At 50.1% G+C, this 16,993-nt stretch overlaps 1 pseudogene; it reads left to right on the top strand.

Annotated features, from left to right (window-relative positions):
- Window positions 1-13,968: 13,968 nt before the first annotated feature.
- Window positions 13,969-15,971, top strand: LOC114198967 (myelin-associated neurite-outgrowth inhibitor pseudogene; annotated as a pseudogene).
- The last annotated feature ends 1,022 nt before the right edge of the window (window positions 15,972-16,993 follow it).

The raw sequence follows: 16,993 nt of genomic DNA, 5'->3' as shown, positions 1-16,993 counted from the left end.
GAGGTCTGTGGGAGGAGCTGAGCAGCTCCTGAAGGCGGGCCCCAGGCGGGTGTTTCCATTTGTTCTCTCACCCAGTCCTCAAATGACCCTTGAGGTAGGAATCATCATCCCTACATGGCCAGTGAGAAGACTGGCTCAGAGCAAGCAGCCCAGTGATTTGATGGAGGCCACACATCTGGCTAGTGCAGCAGTCTGGATCGGAATCCAAGTCTGTTCTGGGACAGGGGCACTAGGCCATGCAGTCCTGAGTCTGCGGACATCCACACCTGCTGATGGCTGGGGCAGCACCTCACATGAAGGACATCGGGTATGTTAACCTGGGCAGCCAGGTACACCGTCACCGGGGCCATTGAGAGGAAAAGCCAAAGTGTCAGAGAGTCACTGAGGGTCCTGACCAACATGGCAGGGTACCAGAAGTGGTACCCACTGACAAGAACAACAAAGATGAGGGGTGTGGAGGAAAGCTGAGAACGTGGCCAAGGTCCCTTCCTGAGCAGCAGGAAGTGGGCCAAGAAGTTACGGGGAGAGCCTGCCCTGACCTCACTGCCTGCCCAAAGGCCACGGTCCTTCCTTTCCTGCCCCTTACAAGAGGAGAGGGTCACAGGTGACCAACTGTCTGGTCATCTACTCACAAAGGGACAAGGCAGGGTCAGGGCAGGGCTGGGCCATGGAGGACTGACCAAGTGCCAGGCCTGTTTCTAAGTGATTTACACTGAACTCATTTAACCCTCTCAGTGGCCCTTGGTGTAAGTTACTGCCATTATCCCCATTTTACAAATGGGTAAATGGAGGAACAAAGAGGTTCAATAACTTCCCAAAGTCATACGATATCTGGTAACTGGCCAAGCTGGGGCTTAAACCCAGGTGGTCTGCCTCAAGTATAACAGCTGCATGCTACACCCACCCATTCCTCCACCCTCCCCCGCCTGCGTGCTACACCCACCCATTCCTCCACCCTCCCCCGCCTGCGTGCTATACCCACCCATTCCTCCACCCTCCCCCGCCTGCGTGCTACACCCACCCATTCCTCCACCCTCCCCTGCCTGCTCCCTGCCCCAGCTTTCCCATCTCACGAAATGGTCCTAGTCCCTCTGCCTAAAGACCTGTACAGATCATGGCTGAGTGACCTTGACCCAGCCACGGCCTCTGGACATGACCTTGGCTATCCAGCCATCTGCCCTGCCCTGCTCAAGTGCCTCAGGCAGGAGCCTCTGGATGGACCTTCTCTATCCACTCAGCCTGAGTCCAGCCAGGCTTTTGGGATGGAGAATGGGCATCCCTGCAGGCATGCTGGCCCACAGTAGGTCAGATGAGGGCTGCGAGCTGGGCCTCCTGGTGTCCCTCCCACCACAGCCTTGCCATGTGCACAGACCACAAACCACAGAGACACTGAGCCCTTTGTTCCACCCAGCTTAAAATAAGTCAGGCCTTGCTCCATAGTGAGAAGTGCCAGGCCACCCTCCTAAAATGGACTCATGTGCCAGGGAGATCTGTGACTGCAACTTGGTGACCCACTATGACCATGTTAACTCCTACCTCTCCATGGGGGGCTGCAGGACAGTCCTTATTCCAGACAGGACTGCTCTTCTCATCCTAGCCTGGTCACTCTGGGCTCCTCTGCCTCCCAGGGGAGTGGTCACAGCAGAAAAGTGGGAAGGGGTAGCAGTTCTGTGGGTCCCAAAAGGCATGGAGACAGGGGTTTGGGGCACCTAGGGCAGGCCAGAATTGAGCCTCAGCCTTTCCTGCTCTTGCTGCTAGTCTGCCCTTTGTCATCTCCAAGGGGACCGTGCATTCCAGCCCACCAGGAAGTTGAGCCACCTTGTGATCTCATTTTAAAGGTAAGGTAGATGAGGCCTGGAGAGGTATGACCTACCCAAGTGCAGCCAGGGAGCAAATGGCAAAACCAGTATTCAAGCTCCAGTCTGTTCCTATAGCCAAGGGCACCCTACCTCATGAGCACCCCATAACCACACCCAGGAAAGGTCATGTCTTGTTCTGATGCCCCAGGACACCCTAGACGTGCCACCAAGGCAGTGAACATAAAGCCTGCCATGCCCCCTGGCAGTTTTTCCTAACCATAAAACTGTGATTTTTCCCTTTCATTTATTTTTCCACTCACCCACATGAAGAAGGCATAAAGAAAACATAATAAAAGAGCTCCCAAACTAGAGATGCACCATAATGGCAGAGAAGTTTAACTATAAATAGAAGAAAACTGGCCTCTCCAAGCTGTCCGGGATGGTCTGATTAGGCAGAGGCCTATACCCTCTCATTAAGCAGCCTCAGTGTCCTACCTTGGACCCTCAGAAGCAGCTGGGTGGGGTGTGAAGTGGTCAGCAGGGTCGGGGAGGCACTTACTGGGCATGCTGCACAGATAAGCTTTTGGGGAGGGAGTTTCAGCATCCATCTATTGTGGGTAGCGCTCCCTCAGCTGGGGTGGAGGCTGGGGGCAGGCCTGGGGGCAGGTTGTACACAGGGGTCACCTTGGCTTGGGCAAGATGCCTGGTGCCCTCCCAGTACATATTCTTTTCTTCCCCCAGTACATATTCTTAAATAAGGACCATGGATGTTCAAGGAGATTCAGAAGCAGCAAGTTTAGCACCACTGACAGCTGACCTTCCTTGGGTATTTACTGTATGCCAGGCCCAGCACTGCCCATAAATGATCTCATTTAATTCTCCCAACAATCCTGTGCAGTAGTATTATGATTGCCCTTATTTTACAAATGATGCACAGAGAGGTTAACCAACTTGCCCAAGGTCACACAGCAGGTAAAAGGTAGAAATAGGGTTTGAACCCAGGAAGACGACTCCAGTGCCTATAGGTCTATCCGTGATACACTGTCCCCCTGAGAAGGCTGTGGAAGAGACCTCTATCAGCCCTGAGGGGGTCTCTGGCCTCAGTCCCATCTGGTTTGACAGGCCCTGGGTAAGGCCTAGCAATGTCTGAGTCTGTCAGGAAGCCAGGATGAAGAGTGGAAGGGAGGGGCTGCTGACATGGCGGGTGATGTTTACGATCCTCAGAGCTACCCAGCAGGAGGGACAAGTTGCACCCATCAGGATGTAACATACCTCGGGGAAATGTGGGGAGCAGGGATTAGTCCCCAGAAATAAGATCGAGTATGGGGGAAAAGCTGTGCCAGGTCTTTTGTTGTTGTCGTTAATAAGTTTATTTTTATTTATTTAGTTAGTTTTAATTTTTAAAAAATTAAACTCTATGCCCTTTGTGGGGTTCATACTCATGACCCCAAGATCAAGATGTGCAAGCTCCACCAACTGAGTCAGCCAGGCACCCCATGTGCCAGGTCTTAACAGGCACTCATCAAAAGGGCTGGTTAGAGAGGCCCACATACCAGAGGTTGGGCCAGGGTCACAGCCCCAGGGTCAGCAGGCACTGGGGGCTAAGGGTCCCCTGGAATGAAGGAGGTAACCTGGGCTGCAGACCCTCAGGTTCATAGACCTCCAGGGTCCCAGCCCCAGAGCTGAGGGCACCGGGGGCCATAGATCCTGGCTCCCAGCCTGTGCCTCCATCTACCACCACCCCTCTGGCCAGAGAACCATCCCAGCAGTTACAAATGAGTCCACAGAGTCCAAGGGCAAAGAGGCTCTGCCAGGTGGGGATGGCTCTGCATGGCATCAAGATGTCTAGCATAAATAGGGCCCCTGAGTCTGGTGTGAGGTGTTCTTGAGTGGGTAGCCCAAAGGATGATGTGGTCTGAGGATCTATCCTGGAGGACAGTGCCAGAACAAAGGAGGAAAGAGGCTGTGTCATGGAGTCCTGCTGGGGGAGGGTGTTTGAGGGGACCAGGAAGGAGCCATGAGGCAGAGAAGACCCAAGCTAAGGTAAAATGGGATGGTTCCGTGCCCCCAGATTGCTGTGGGTAGAGGGCAGAGCCAAGTCTTCCCCTCAGGGACCCACAGTCCTAGGAGACACATCAAATACAGTAAGGATGGCAACCTGGGAAGGTGTCAGGTGCTCTCATCAAAGTCCTGAGATTTGTAGAAAAGGAAATGCTCCACCTTCTTTAGGTGTGGAGTGAAAATCACCGAGACTGCTGTGGGGGAATATGCCTGGTTTCCCTCCTCAGACCCCCAAGTGGAGGTCTTTGTCCATCAGGAGCCTGGTCACAGTGCTCAGGACAGGGAGGGGAGCCCTGAAGCCCCAGGCTGGTCCAGACCACTTGGACCCCAGGAGTGGCCTAGAAAGCAAGACAAGGAGGGGCAAGAGAGACAGCTTCAGCTTGGCCTGGGTATCCCGGGCCCAGCCTTTCCAGGGAGCTAAGGCAGTGATACGAAGGCTGGTACTTTCTCTTGAGTAATGTGCTGGCACTAATAAGGCCACTGCCGTACAGATTTATAGAACCTCTGATTTCACAATCACTGAGGGCCTCACAAGTATTAATTAAGGCTCAAAACCCCTGGAGTCTGGAGCAGATTCTCATTAACCTCATTCTGCAGAGGCTATGACTCTGCTTCCTTCTTAGAACCCCATGGATGTGGTAATGGCTCCAGCCCTGGGAGCCGGGCTGACAAGTTTCCCTCCTTATGTCACAGGGGTGGGGGAGGCTTGGAGGCTCCCGATGACTCCAAGAAACTCGTGTCACAGCCAGGTTCAGACCAGACAGAACTCAGCTTCTACTAGAGTAGCTGACACAGAAAGGATTTCCCTTCTTTTGGCCTTTTTTGGTAAGATTTATTAATTAATTTATTTGAAGGGGTGTGTGTGTGTGCGCACACAGTGGGGGTGGAGCAGAGGGAGAGGGAGAGAGAGAATCCCAAGCAGACTCCCTGCTGAGCACAGAGCCTGACTTGGGGCTTGATCCCACAACCCTGAGATCATGACCTGAGCTGAAATCAAGAGTCGGACACTTAACCTACTGGAGCCACCCAGGCGCCCCTTGACTTTTTTTTTTTAAAGCAGATTAATTGAGATACAGACTTCACCCATTGAAAGCATTCGATTTAATGGCTTCTAGTGTATTCGCAGAGTTGTGCATCCATGACCACAATCAATTTCAGAACATATCATTATCACATTTCTTTTTTTTTTTTTTAAGATTTTATTTATTTGACAGAGAGAGAGATAGTGAGAGCCAGAACACAAGCAGGGGGAGTGGGAGAGGCAGGCTTCCCGCTGAGCAGGGAGCCCCATGCGGGGCTCGATCCCAGGACCCTGGGATCACGACCTGAGCCGAAGGCAGACGCTTAACACCTGAGCCACCCAGGCACCTCATCATCACATTTCGTCACCACAAAAAGAAACCCCCGCACTCCTTACTGATGATCCCCATTTTCCTGGCATCCTCCCTGGCCCTAGGCCACCACTAATCTACTTTCTGTCTCTATAGATTTGCCTATTCTGGCTTGTTTTTATTTATTTTTATTGTGATAAAATATACATAACATAAAATTTACCACTGCCAGTCACATTTTTAGGTGTCCAGTTCAGTGGCATTCAGTACATTCATGTTGGGGTGCAACCATTACCACCATCTATTTCCAGAGATGTTCAGTCTTTCCAAACTGAAACTCTGTACTCATCAGACAGTAACTCCCCACCCTCCTTTCCCCCAGCCCCTGGTCACCGCTACTGTACTTTCTCTCTGTGAATTTCTACTCTGGACACCTCATGTAAGTGCACCCATACAATATATGTTCTTCTGTGTCTGACTTATTTCACTTAGTGTAATGTTTTCAAGGTTCATTCTGGATTATTTCTTAATTATGAAACATTTCAACTGAAAGTAAAGAAAACAATATGCAACACATCACCTTGAATTAAGTCATACATCTCAAATTTGTTTAATCTGTTCGCTTTTGGCCATATTTGCTTTTTTTTTTTTTTTTTTGGTGACACCTTCCCCAGAGCTAATCCAGTTCTGAAGTTAGTATGCATCTTTCTTGTTCATGTCTTTATATTTTTAAGTTTATAACACAATATATGGTACTATTTTGTGTCTTTAAAACATATTTAACCTACATGATGACTATAGTTAACACTGGCACATTGTATATTTGAAAGTTTCTAAGAGAGTTGGTCATAAAAGTTCTCATCACAAGGAAAAAAAACCTTTTTTTTTTTGGTATCTATATGAGATGATGGACGTTAAATAAATTTACTGTTTTAATCATTTTACAATATATGTAATCATGTCATTATGTTGTATGCTTTAAACTTATATAGCGCTGTGTGTAAACTATCTCAATAAAACTGAAAAAAAATAAAAAAGCATTTTTAAATGTAATTTGATCTCTTTGAAGAATCTGCATATATAAATACAAGGTGTTCAACTCTTAAACAATATTTAAATGGTGTCATATATTGTCTACCCTGTCCTTTGTTCTCCACGCCACTCTGTATTTTTGAGATTGATCCTTGCTGATATATGCAGCTCTGGTTTGCTCATATTTACCGCTGTACAGTGTTCCTGTGACTGTGTACCCCACATGCTGGGTTTATCCAGGGGGTTCCCACATTTGGGTTCTTACCAGAGAAGCCAGGATTACTACCATCTGAGCGGGGCAGACACAGATCTCTCCCAAGCAGAGAACAAGCCACCCTATATAAAAAATGTGTTCCTAACCGGGCCTGGAACCCCAGCGCTCCATCCCAGTTCAAGTTCCGTATTCAGAGTTGTGAGGGGCAGGCCTGGCCAGCTGGTGCAAGACCAGCACCTCAAGAGGGAGCAAACCCTGCCCAGGTCCTTATGATTTCGTTCCTCACCTTGGTCTCTCTTTCTGAGCTGCAGAATCCCTTGAGGGGGTGACAAAGCTCAGAATTCCTCTCCCCATGGAAATGTACCCACAGAGAATCCTCAAGCTCACCTGTAGGCCCCGAGGGTTGGGCTCTGGCCACATCTTCCTGCTAGTTTCTCTATACAATTTAGGGAGCCATGTGGCTTGAAAGTGTTAGGGAGGAGTAACTAGCCTTGTGCACCTGGTGAAGACACCAATAAATGCTCGCTGACTGAGCAAACAAATGAGTGGATGGATGAGAAAACACTCAGAGCCCCTGGCACCGGGCCTAGTAGGTGCTCAGGAACAGTGGCTGTGATTAATGTGTGCGTGTATGTTTTAAGTTAGGTTGAACGTAGTATTATTTATAGACAGTAAAATCCACCCTTTGTAGTATACGGTGCTATGAGTTTTGATAAATGCACAGCTGTGTAATCATCACCACAATTAACCTATGAATCTTTCCATCACTCCTTTGTGCTCCTTTGTAGTCGATCCCCTCCACCTCCACTGCCAACCCTAGACCCTGGCAACCCCTGATCTCTCTCCTGTCCCTATAGGTTTGCGTTTTCCAAAATGTAACTGGAACGACATCACGGAGCCTTTTGAGTCTGCCTTTTTCACTTAGCATAACACATTTGGGACTGATTCCTATTTTTGCTCATATCATATCATACATTTGAGAGTTTGATTTCCTTTTCATTGCCAAGGAATATCCCACTGTATGGATGGATCACAGTTTGTTTATCCATTTGCCAACTGAAGGACATTTGGGTTATCTCAGTTTGGGGCAATTATGAATAGGGCCACTATGAGTGGTTGCATACAGGTTTTTGTGTAAAGATAAGTTCATTTCTCTTGGGTAAATATGTAGGATTGGGATTTCTGGGTCATATGGTGAGTGAATGCTTAACTTTACAAGAAGATGCCAAAGTGTTTTCCAAAGTGGCTGCACCAATTGCATTCCCTCCCACCATGTCTAAGAGTTCCAGTTGCTTTGCATCCTGACCAGGACTTGATATAATTAGGTTTTTTTTTTCTTCTTTTGACCATTCTAATAGGTGTGTGGTGGTATCTCCTTGTGGCCTTAATCTGCAATTCCCTTATGATTTTAAATTGGTGTATTTTATTGCTAGTCAATCCCATGGTGTGTGGTCTGTGGCTGGCCAGGGCTTCAGCTCCAGACACTGCTCCCCTGAAGTGCTGGGGGAACATGGGACACCATGAGGCCTTTTCAGGGGCAGAAGGCAGGCTCAGGGCTGTGCTGCTGGGGACCCCATTTTGCTCAAAACGAGTGGGTGCCTGCCGTTCCACCATGCTGAGTTCCTCATCTGTGATGGGCTGGTTGCTGGGTAATGACTTGGGTCAGGCTGTGACAACTGGTGCTGAGAATACCTCCCGCCACCCACAGCGGCCCTCCTCAGGCACAGATGCACTTGTGGTACCCAGAGTGGGAGTAAAGGATGGGGCGGAGCTGCCTATGCTAAAGGCCCTATGGTTGCCTCCAATGAGCACCACTCCAAAACTGCCAGGAAGAGGTACTGCCCCATTTAATAAGTAGGGCTCCACAAAGCAGAGGGGGTGTCTGCTTCTGCACCCAAAATGGGCTCTCCAGTGACTCATGATCAGATCTCTTCACTCTGCCTACTGCCCAGCTCTGGCTACCAAGAGTCCCAAGAGAGGCTGCATATGGTAGGGCCTCAGCCTTTGCCTCACCATCCAGAGAGGCCCAGATCCAGGTCTCTGGCCTTTCCTCTATTTTGCTATCTCTTCCACTGATCACAGCCCCGACTAGTACCCCCAGGGAAACACCTGCCTGTCCCTATCAGCCTGGCCCTCTGACCAGGGCTCCCATTGTTAGTCTATCCCTGTTCCCAGCCCTTGCTGGTACAGATGCCAGAGAGATGACCACTCCTCAGGCTTTCTTTCCTGGGCATTCTCTACTCCAGGCCTCTGCTCAGTTGTAGATAAGCTTGCTGGGTCTTGCTCTCCTTCTACCTTCCTTCTCTGGATGCCTCCTACATCAGCTACCTGCCCTCCCTGAGACTAGTATAGAGACAGGAACAGATAAAAGCAGGAGGTCTGCAAGGCCTGGTACAGCAGGGAAGGCTTTGGGCAGGAGGCAGAGGACTGAGCTGGGCCAGGAAGCAGGGAAGGTTTGGAAGAGAGAAGAAAAGAAGGTCAAAGAGCCAGGTGTAAGGGCACTGCTGGGGATATTAGGGCATGAGAGGAGAGGGAGGGGGTAGTGTCTTCCCAAATCTGAAGGATCTGAGGTTTAACTCTGGAAGGGCTCAGTGACCATCAGGAAGCCAGGATCAGAGGCTCATCCAGGCTGTTCATTTCCCCCACCATCCCCCAACACAGACACGCAAGAGCTCCAGGTCACCCTCCCTCCCATCCTTGTGGGTGGAAGGCCTGGGAGCTGAGGGACCCCCTGTGTGGCTGCTTGCTCCTCCCTTTCCATCACTCATGCAGCAAGCAGCCAGGTTGCTTGAGAAGGCAGGGCATGGAGGATACAGAGAAAATCCCAGAAGCTTTGTGTAGGTGACTCACGCCACTGTGGACTGTACATCCCACATCTACAGCTCCCAGGTGGCACCAGGAGGCCTGGCGGAGGGTTTGCTGCACAAATACAGCACAAAGATCACAGCCTCCCTCCTCGGGCCATGCCCTACCCAGATCTTCCGCATTCCTCCTCACTCACCTGAGGCCATCACCCCAGGTAGGAGCCTTGGCAGAGCTGTGGAGATTTACAGGGTGCCCTCGGCTCTAAAGTTCCTGAGTCATTGGCAGGAATTCATGCCCTGGGTCTAGGGATGCCCCACCTGTACCATCTGGCCGGGGGCCAAACAGCTCATCGCCAGGCCTCCTTCCCTGGATTTCTCAGGCTGGCACCACCACTTGAGGCCTGGCTCTGGTTTTTATCATCAAATCCAGGCAAGTGCCCTGGACCGAGGAAAACAACACCGGGGCTATCTCTTCTGTGGGCCACACACCACCCAGCTCATCATAAACCTTATCTTCTAGCACTGGATCTCTGCTGTCCCCTCCCCACCCTTGGGCTCCTCACCTCCATTGTCTGTGCCTAAACCACTTTCCCCGCTCCTGCTGCTGCTATTGTTGCAATAGCCTGGCAGAGAGGAAGGCCATTCACCAACTAGGCAAGACCAGGCAGGCTCTCTTCTCTAAAAGGTTCAACGGACAAGGGCAGGAGGGCCCTGCTGGTGGTGCCACAGGGCAGGGAACAGGGCCAAGGCTGTTCCGAGTCAGTGACCACTGGGTGCCTCCTGTATAGCAGCCCAGAACATCAAGCACTGAGGTCCCCCAGGAGCCCTCAGAGCCCATGTGGACAAGCTTGGTCATTTCTGGCCAGGGCCTCCGCTGCTCCTCCACCCTCTCTGGGCCTCTGGTTCCTCTCACATCAAACAAAGGGTTGAGAGGAAGTCACTCAGTGCTCTCCCAGCTCTGAAACACTAAGACTGATTCAAAAGACTTGTGAGCAGCCTCTGGGCCAGGAGCAAATGACCACGCACAATCATGTTCCTCATGACCAAATCAAACCTCCGTCAAATTCTGTGGAATTTGGGCTGCAAGCTAAGGGCTGGGCCCCAGATTTAGAATTTTAGCCCTTCACTCACTTTCAACACTTGGCATCAATGGCCAAGAAGTCACAGCCTGAGCTGTTCAAAGTGAACATCTCTGATCTATCTTTTCACAAACCCAGTTCAGAGGGTCTGTGCCCAATGCTTTGAACCTCTTAGGGCCCAGATTAAAGACAAGGGAACACAGACATAGACGCTGACTTGCAGCCTCTGTGATCAGAGTCCAGATCAGCTGAGACAGGTGAAGTGATTCCCTCTTGTGGTCGCCCAGGGGACATGGCAAAGGGGACCGGAACCCAGGACTCTAGGCTTTTCCCACATGTCACCAGCACTCTTTCCTCCACATCACGCAGCTCCAGTGGCCCCTGCCCAGAACCCCTCCATCCCTCCTCCTCTGCCCCTCCACACTATTTTGAGGGTAAACTCTGGTTATGGGGAACACCATTCTGAGGTCCCCTGTGGATGGAGCTTTCAGCAGGTCAGTAAAAACCACAGAAACATACCTCATCAGTGCTATACTCACTGTGCTTAACCAGACAAATGTCACATGATATCCACACTCAGTGATCACAACTAAGACCCACTTCATTAACAGGGATCAAGCGGAGACCTTTGATCTCCCTACCAAGCTCTGGCTTCTCTTCCCCTCCCTTTCTGCCCCAAGGAGGAGGTCTTCATGAGAAACTGAGGCCTTTCCTTCCTAAAGGTTTAAAGTTTTGGGAGCCCCTCACTGCTTTAGGAATCTGGGGCAAGAAGGGACCACAGTGCCCTTGTTGCCCAGGTGACTAACTGAGCTTCCCTGAGTCAGTCCATGCTGAGAGCTGTCAGACATGAGTCAGTGACATCCTGTTGAACCAGGAGGACACCTGCAGTTCCCATCCTCACCTCAGTGAAGGATGCCTGCTAGGCAGGTGATAGAAGCATGGGTGGAGCCACACAGCATCCTTCTATCCCTCCAAACAGCCTTCATGTATTTATTATTTATGCAATCCGTGGTTGGTGGGAACTGGGAGATAGCAATGTCCCTAAAGCCATGAGAGAAGAGAGCTGGCAGCCATGGGGTGGGGCTGACTCTTCTCTTTCTCATCCACATATCCGTCCCAAGTCCCTCGTCCTCCCACCGCTGCCGCCTGCTCAGATCTTCCCTCGCCTCTTCCTGATGACCTCCCTGCCCACGAACTATCCACACTTGAGTCTAACCTCCACACTGGCTGCCAGGGTCCCTTTCTAAAACACAAGCCTGATCTAATCACTATTTTGTGTCCCTTCTTTACAATCCACCCAAAGACCTGGCAGAGACTGGGGGATTTCACAACCTGACCCCAATTTGCCTGAGTCATCTCTGGTTCCAAAGAGGTACTAATGAATGTGAATGAATGAACAGCACACTCATAACTCTGGTGGGGCTCACACCCTACAGATATGAGCAGCCGGAAAGGTCAGGTCCCAGCAGTGGCCAGAAGGACATGGACATTGGTCTTGCCCTCTAGTCCTGGATGCTGCTCCATAGCTCTGACCTGTGGAGAATGTACCTAGATTAGCAACCTTCACCTGGGGGGTCCCCGGGGCTCTGGAGCCCTTGGTTCTATGGTTCCTCCTGACCATCTGGCCAGGATGCCACTTCTCCGGAACAGGGCTCTGAATCAGAGACCACAGCCATTCCCACAGCTGGCTGGTGCCCCCACATAAGCTTCTGAAATCATTTATTTACACAAAAATTCATTTCTGTGGAATTTGGGCTTTAATCTGTGGGATTGTGGCCTCATTAGGTCCAAAGGGATTTTCTCAAGTTCTGAGCTAGAGGTGCCCTTAGTTCATTATTCTTCGGTGCTACTCAATTCCCCCAGCTCCTGAGGCAGTATCGATGACAAACAAGCCTCTCGAAATGATGCCAAGTCTCTGACATCATCTTTAGGAAAGAATCCCAGGATACCCTCCTTCCCTTTCCTGGTCCCAAGGAGTACATGTCTCAAGCCTTCAGGTGTAGTCACAAGCTGGGCAAACGCACATGGAGACTCAGTTCTGAAGGTTCATCCTGCAGTTTGTAGCCAGTCAGAAGAAGGTATGTCTGAGATAGGACTGCAAAATCAAACAGCCACTTAGGAAACAGTGTGGCAATTTCTTTAAAAGTTAAACATACATCTGTCATATGACATGACCATTGCATTCCTAGATAGTTACCCGAGAGAAATAAAAGCACATATCCACACAAACGCCCATGGCAGCTTTTTTTTTTTAAAGATTTTATTTATTTATTTGAGAGAGAGAGAGAATGAGAGATAGAGAGCACGAGAGGGAAGAGGGTCAGAGGGAGAAGCAGACTCCCTGCCGAGCAGGGAGTCCGATGTGGGACTCGATCCCGGGACTCCAGGATCATGACCTGAGCCGAATGCAGTCGCTTAACCATTGAGCCACCCAGGCGCCCCATCCATGGCAGCTTAATGTGTAGTAGGCCAGAACTGGAAACAACCTAAATGCCCATCAATAGCTGAAGATAGACAAATTGTCTATCCATACAAAAGACTAATACTTAGCAATGAAAAGGAATTACCTGTTAATATATACAACAACATGGATGGATCTCAAAAACAATTATGCCGAGTGATAAGAAGAACAAACGAAAATATTACATACTGAATGAGTTCATTTATGTAAAATTCAGGCAGTGCAAACTAAGCTGTACTGACAGGGCAGCAGATGGGGGGTTGCCTAGAGGTAGTGGGGATGAGGGAGACGACAAAGGGACATGAGGAAACTTTTGGGAGTGATGGATATATTCATTATCTGGATTGTGGTGATGGTATCACAGGTGTATACATATGTTAAAACTCACCACATTGGTGAGACTGGGTGGCTCAGTCGTTGGGTGTCTGCCTTCGGCTCAGGTCATGATCCCAGGGTCCTGGGATCGAGCCCCACATTGGGCTCCCTGCTCAGCGGGAAGCCTGCTTCTCCCTCTCCCACTCCCCCTGCTTGTGTTCCCTCTCTCACTGTCTCTCTCTCTCTGTCAAATAAATAAATAAAATCTTAAGAAAAAAAACAACTCATCACATTGTACACTTTAAGTACGTTCAGTTTATATATATTATATAGTACTTAATGAATATTATATACAACTTAGTAAAGTGTATATATATTAATTATAACTTAATAAAGCTTTTTTTAAAAAAAGAAGGAGAAAGGGCAGAGTCTCCTTGTACCCTCACTGCAGTCTTCTGTTGCCCTCAGAATACAGTGAGCACCCAACTCGGTCTGCAAGGCCTTTCTAGTAGTCTGGTCACCCTCTCCAGCCTCATCTCTTGTATCTCTCTTGTGTGGCAATCCACCAGTCATGGTTCCCGGAATGTGCCATGCTATTTTACACTTGTGCATGCTGTCCCCTCCACTGGCAGGGCTGTCTCCTGCCTCAACCACCCAGAGAACTCCTACTCTATTGTCAAGGTCGTGCTCAGTAATGCCCTCTCCACAGAAGCCTTCCCAACCCTAGCAGGTCCCTGTGAACAGCATCTTCCTCTGTGCTCCACAGCCAAGTGCCCAATTTGCTGTTAGCATCTGCTTGTCCCGGCAGACTGTGGGCTCCTTGAGGCTAAGGACAGTGTCACATCCATCCCTGTCCTGTCTGTGTCAGGCCCATGGGCATCTATGAAGCTTTATTCAGTGAATTCAATATGCCCAAGAAGGTGGGGCGGGTCAGCATGGGGTGGGATATAAGAGGTTCAGAACAGGAGCTAAGAGGTGGGAAGAGCCGGGAAGAGGGCAGAAGGCATAGCCTTCCCCTTTCCCAGCTCCCCTGGGAAGAGAAGAGTCTGCACCGATCAGGATTCAGCTAGATCCTCAGGTGGGTGGGGTTCGGTAAGGTGGGCCCCCTGCTTCCCCACATAAGGAGCTTTGGCACAGAGGTGCTGAGGCCTCTGCTACAACACTCATCAGGAAATTCCAACATCTGTTTGTTTGTCTGCATTCCCCACATCTGGTGAAAAATGGCCTCTGAGACTACACCTGCAGTTAGCAGCTTGGAGAGGTGGAATGGACAGCAGACCCTGCAGTGGTTCCTGGACACAGTGAGAGAGAACCACTGCAAAGGGAACCCATGAGCTCCTGATGCCTTGGGTAACTGCCCAGCAGTCCTGGCCTCTTCCTCCTCCATGGATTCAGGGGTCCTAAGCAGGGCCCTGGCTGGATGACTGTGTAGGGGTGACATTTTCTCCACCTAGCCCTGCAGTCTTGGCATTGCCATTCAGCTGTAGCCTAAGATGAACTGGTGTTTATGTCGGGAGCTGGGCCACTCAGGCGGAAGAGAGCTCCCACTCTGCCTGATCAATCAGGGAACAGTGCCAAGGCCAAGTACAGGAGGCCCAGGGGAGATCATTCTTCAGGGATCAAATGTGGGAGGATAAATGCCCAGAAATGATGCCCCACAAGCTTCTAGGTTGGGAACTAAAGACATATGTGTGTGCCAGGGGCTGAAAGTCCCTGCACCACTGGAGCATACTGGCAAGGAAGGGCAGCCAAGAGCCAGAGGCTCTGCCTGGGGGGAACAAGCCTGGAGCCAAGGCACAAACGCATCATTTGTCCAATGACCATCAAACTATTTTCTGATGCTACAGGCAGATGATTATAAATGAAATATTTCTTTCAAAATGTAAGTGACACCACTGGGGCTGATCCCATTATTTATTCTGGGGCAGAACCAGCCATGAGCCGCTTGCTCTCGGGTTCCCTCCAAGCTGGTTTAGTAACTGGTTTTCCACGAAAGGCTTATTAAAGGTCAGTCTCTCCTAGAAGGTATCCTGTGGCACCTCTCTTGGAGAGGGGCCTTCTAATGTCACGTCGCTTGAAAATTTCTCAAGCTAGCATCCCAAAGTGAAATCCTACAAACTCATTCTAGGGCCCCCACACTCTAGGGGTGGCACCAAGGTCAGGCCTGCAGCTCAGGGTCGCTTGGCGCCTGGGCAGGGTACGGCCTGGCAGTGCCCACGGGAGGAACCCTGGCTGTGCTTTGTCTGGTGGGGCTGACCGGGCCACTGGAGGCCTGAGGGAGGTGGAGCTGGGTGCGGACCAGAAGGCGTGGGCAGTTCCTGAAATCGTGAATCCTGTTTATTTTCCTGCTTTTTCTGGGGGTTCACTATGCAAATGCCAAAGGAAATGGTAATCCAACTGGTTTCCCCATAGGTTACGCAGCTGCAGCTCCCAAACAGGCTACACTTCTGGCACACCTTACAAAGTATCCTGTCCCCCCACCACTGGGGCAGTGCCACCATACTCCTCCTCCCCCAACCCCTACCAGACCGCTGTGGACCCCAGGCGAAGTGCCTACTCCCAGCAGAGTCCTGACACACAGCAAGGCACGGACTACACACAGCCCCCGTATACCTCGCCTGTTCATGTCATCCACTACACCAAGAGGCTGCAGCCCAACCGCATGCAGGTGACAGTGCGTGTTGCTCCCATCCCTCCATCCCTCCACCTAGAAGCAACAGTGTCACCATGGGCATGGTGGCTGGGACCATTCTGGTCATGTTGACAGGTATCCTGCTGACCGCCCTCTCCCCAACTACTCCCCCACATAGTCACCGTGCCCACGTATTGGGCCCCGGGAACGTCCATCTACAGCTATGTACACTCTCAGTGGTGATCACCCTGCAAATGTGTGAAGATGGATATGTGCAGTCACATCATGGAGGTTCCACAGCTGGGGCTGCACACCTTACACCTCCAGCCCGGACTTTCTTCTTAATGCTCTCGACACTTAGCTAAACACTACTGGTGGCCCAGCCCAGCAGGTCCCAGCGCCATTAGTCTCCCACTAACTCTGTGGGTTGGTCTTAAGGCAAATCCTGTTTTTGTGGGCTGCCTGGCAATTTTTTAGCTAACTGTAATGATAAAGGGGAGAATTAATCTAAAAAAAAAAAACAACAAAAACCCCACACACTCTACCTTAAAAAAGTTGCTAAGACTCTTGGTACGTCAGTATCTTCCATTGCAAAGGGTCTGTAATTCACTTCCTTTTGTTCATTTCACAAATATTTTTAGGGTACCTGGCGCATGTGAGGCCCTTTACTAGATATCTCAAGGAAGAGAGATGAATATCTTACCTGAAAGAGGCTTACAGCCAGCTCTCAGACACTCACTGACCCTCACAGCCTGAAAGCCAGGTCCAGTGAGGGTGCTTGGGAATGTGGAAAGTGAGGGTGAGCGTAAAGGTCTCACAGCACAGATGCCATGAAACACAATTCAGAGTGCTCTATGAAATGATCAAAGAATGTTCCAGAACAGGTGTACCGGGAGCAAAGTGGGAATAGCACCTGGTTTATATCATTCTCATTCATGTTTCACTCCCCAGCAGAATTAGATGAGCTGGTCTTTCTACTGGGAGTGTCAAGGGTCAGGGAAGGCTTTGGGGGGAGGGGCCACTTGAGGAGTCTCTGAGTAATAAACAGAGGTTTGCCAGGCAGATAAAGGGAGAAAGGGCAGCCCAGTCCAAGAAAACAACATGAACAAATCTCAGAGAAATATTTTAACATATGAGATAAGAAGTGCCTTAAAAGAAGTACAAACTTTGCTATTCAAAGAATCCCAGAGAAACTCCCAGATTAAAAAAAAAAAAAAAAAAAAAAAAGGATGCAGTGATGTTTGCCTGTTGATACAAGAATGTGT

The sequence above is a fragment of the Eumetopias jubatus genome, unplaced genomic scaffold (genome assembly GCF_037043125.1).
Source record: "Eumetopias jubatus isolate StellerSeaLion01/CBP00866 unplaced genomic scaffold, mEumJub1_p1.0 scaffold_10, whole genome shotgun sequence".
Taxonomy (NCBI): Eukaryota; Metazoa; Chordata; class Mammalia; order Carnivora; family Otariidae; genus Eumetopias; species Eumetopias jubatus.
This window is presented reverse-complemented; position numbering and strand designations above follow the sequence as displayed.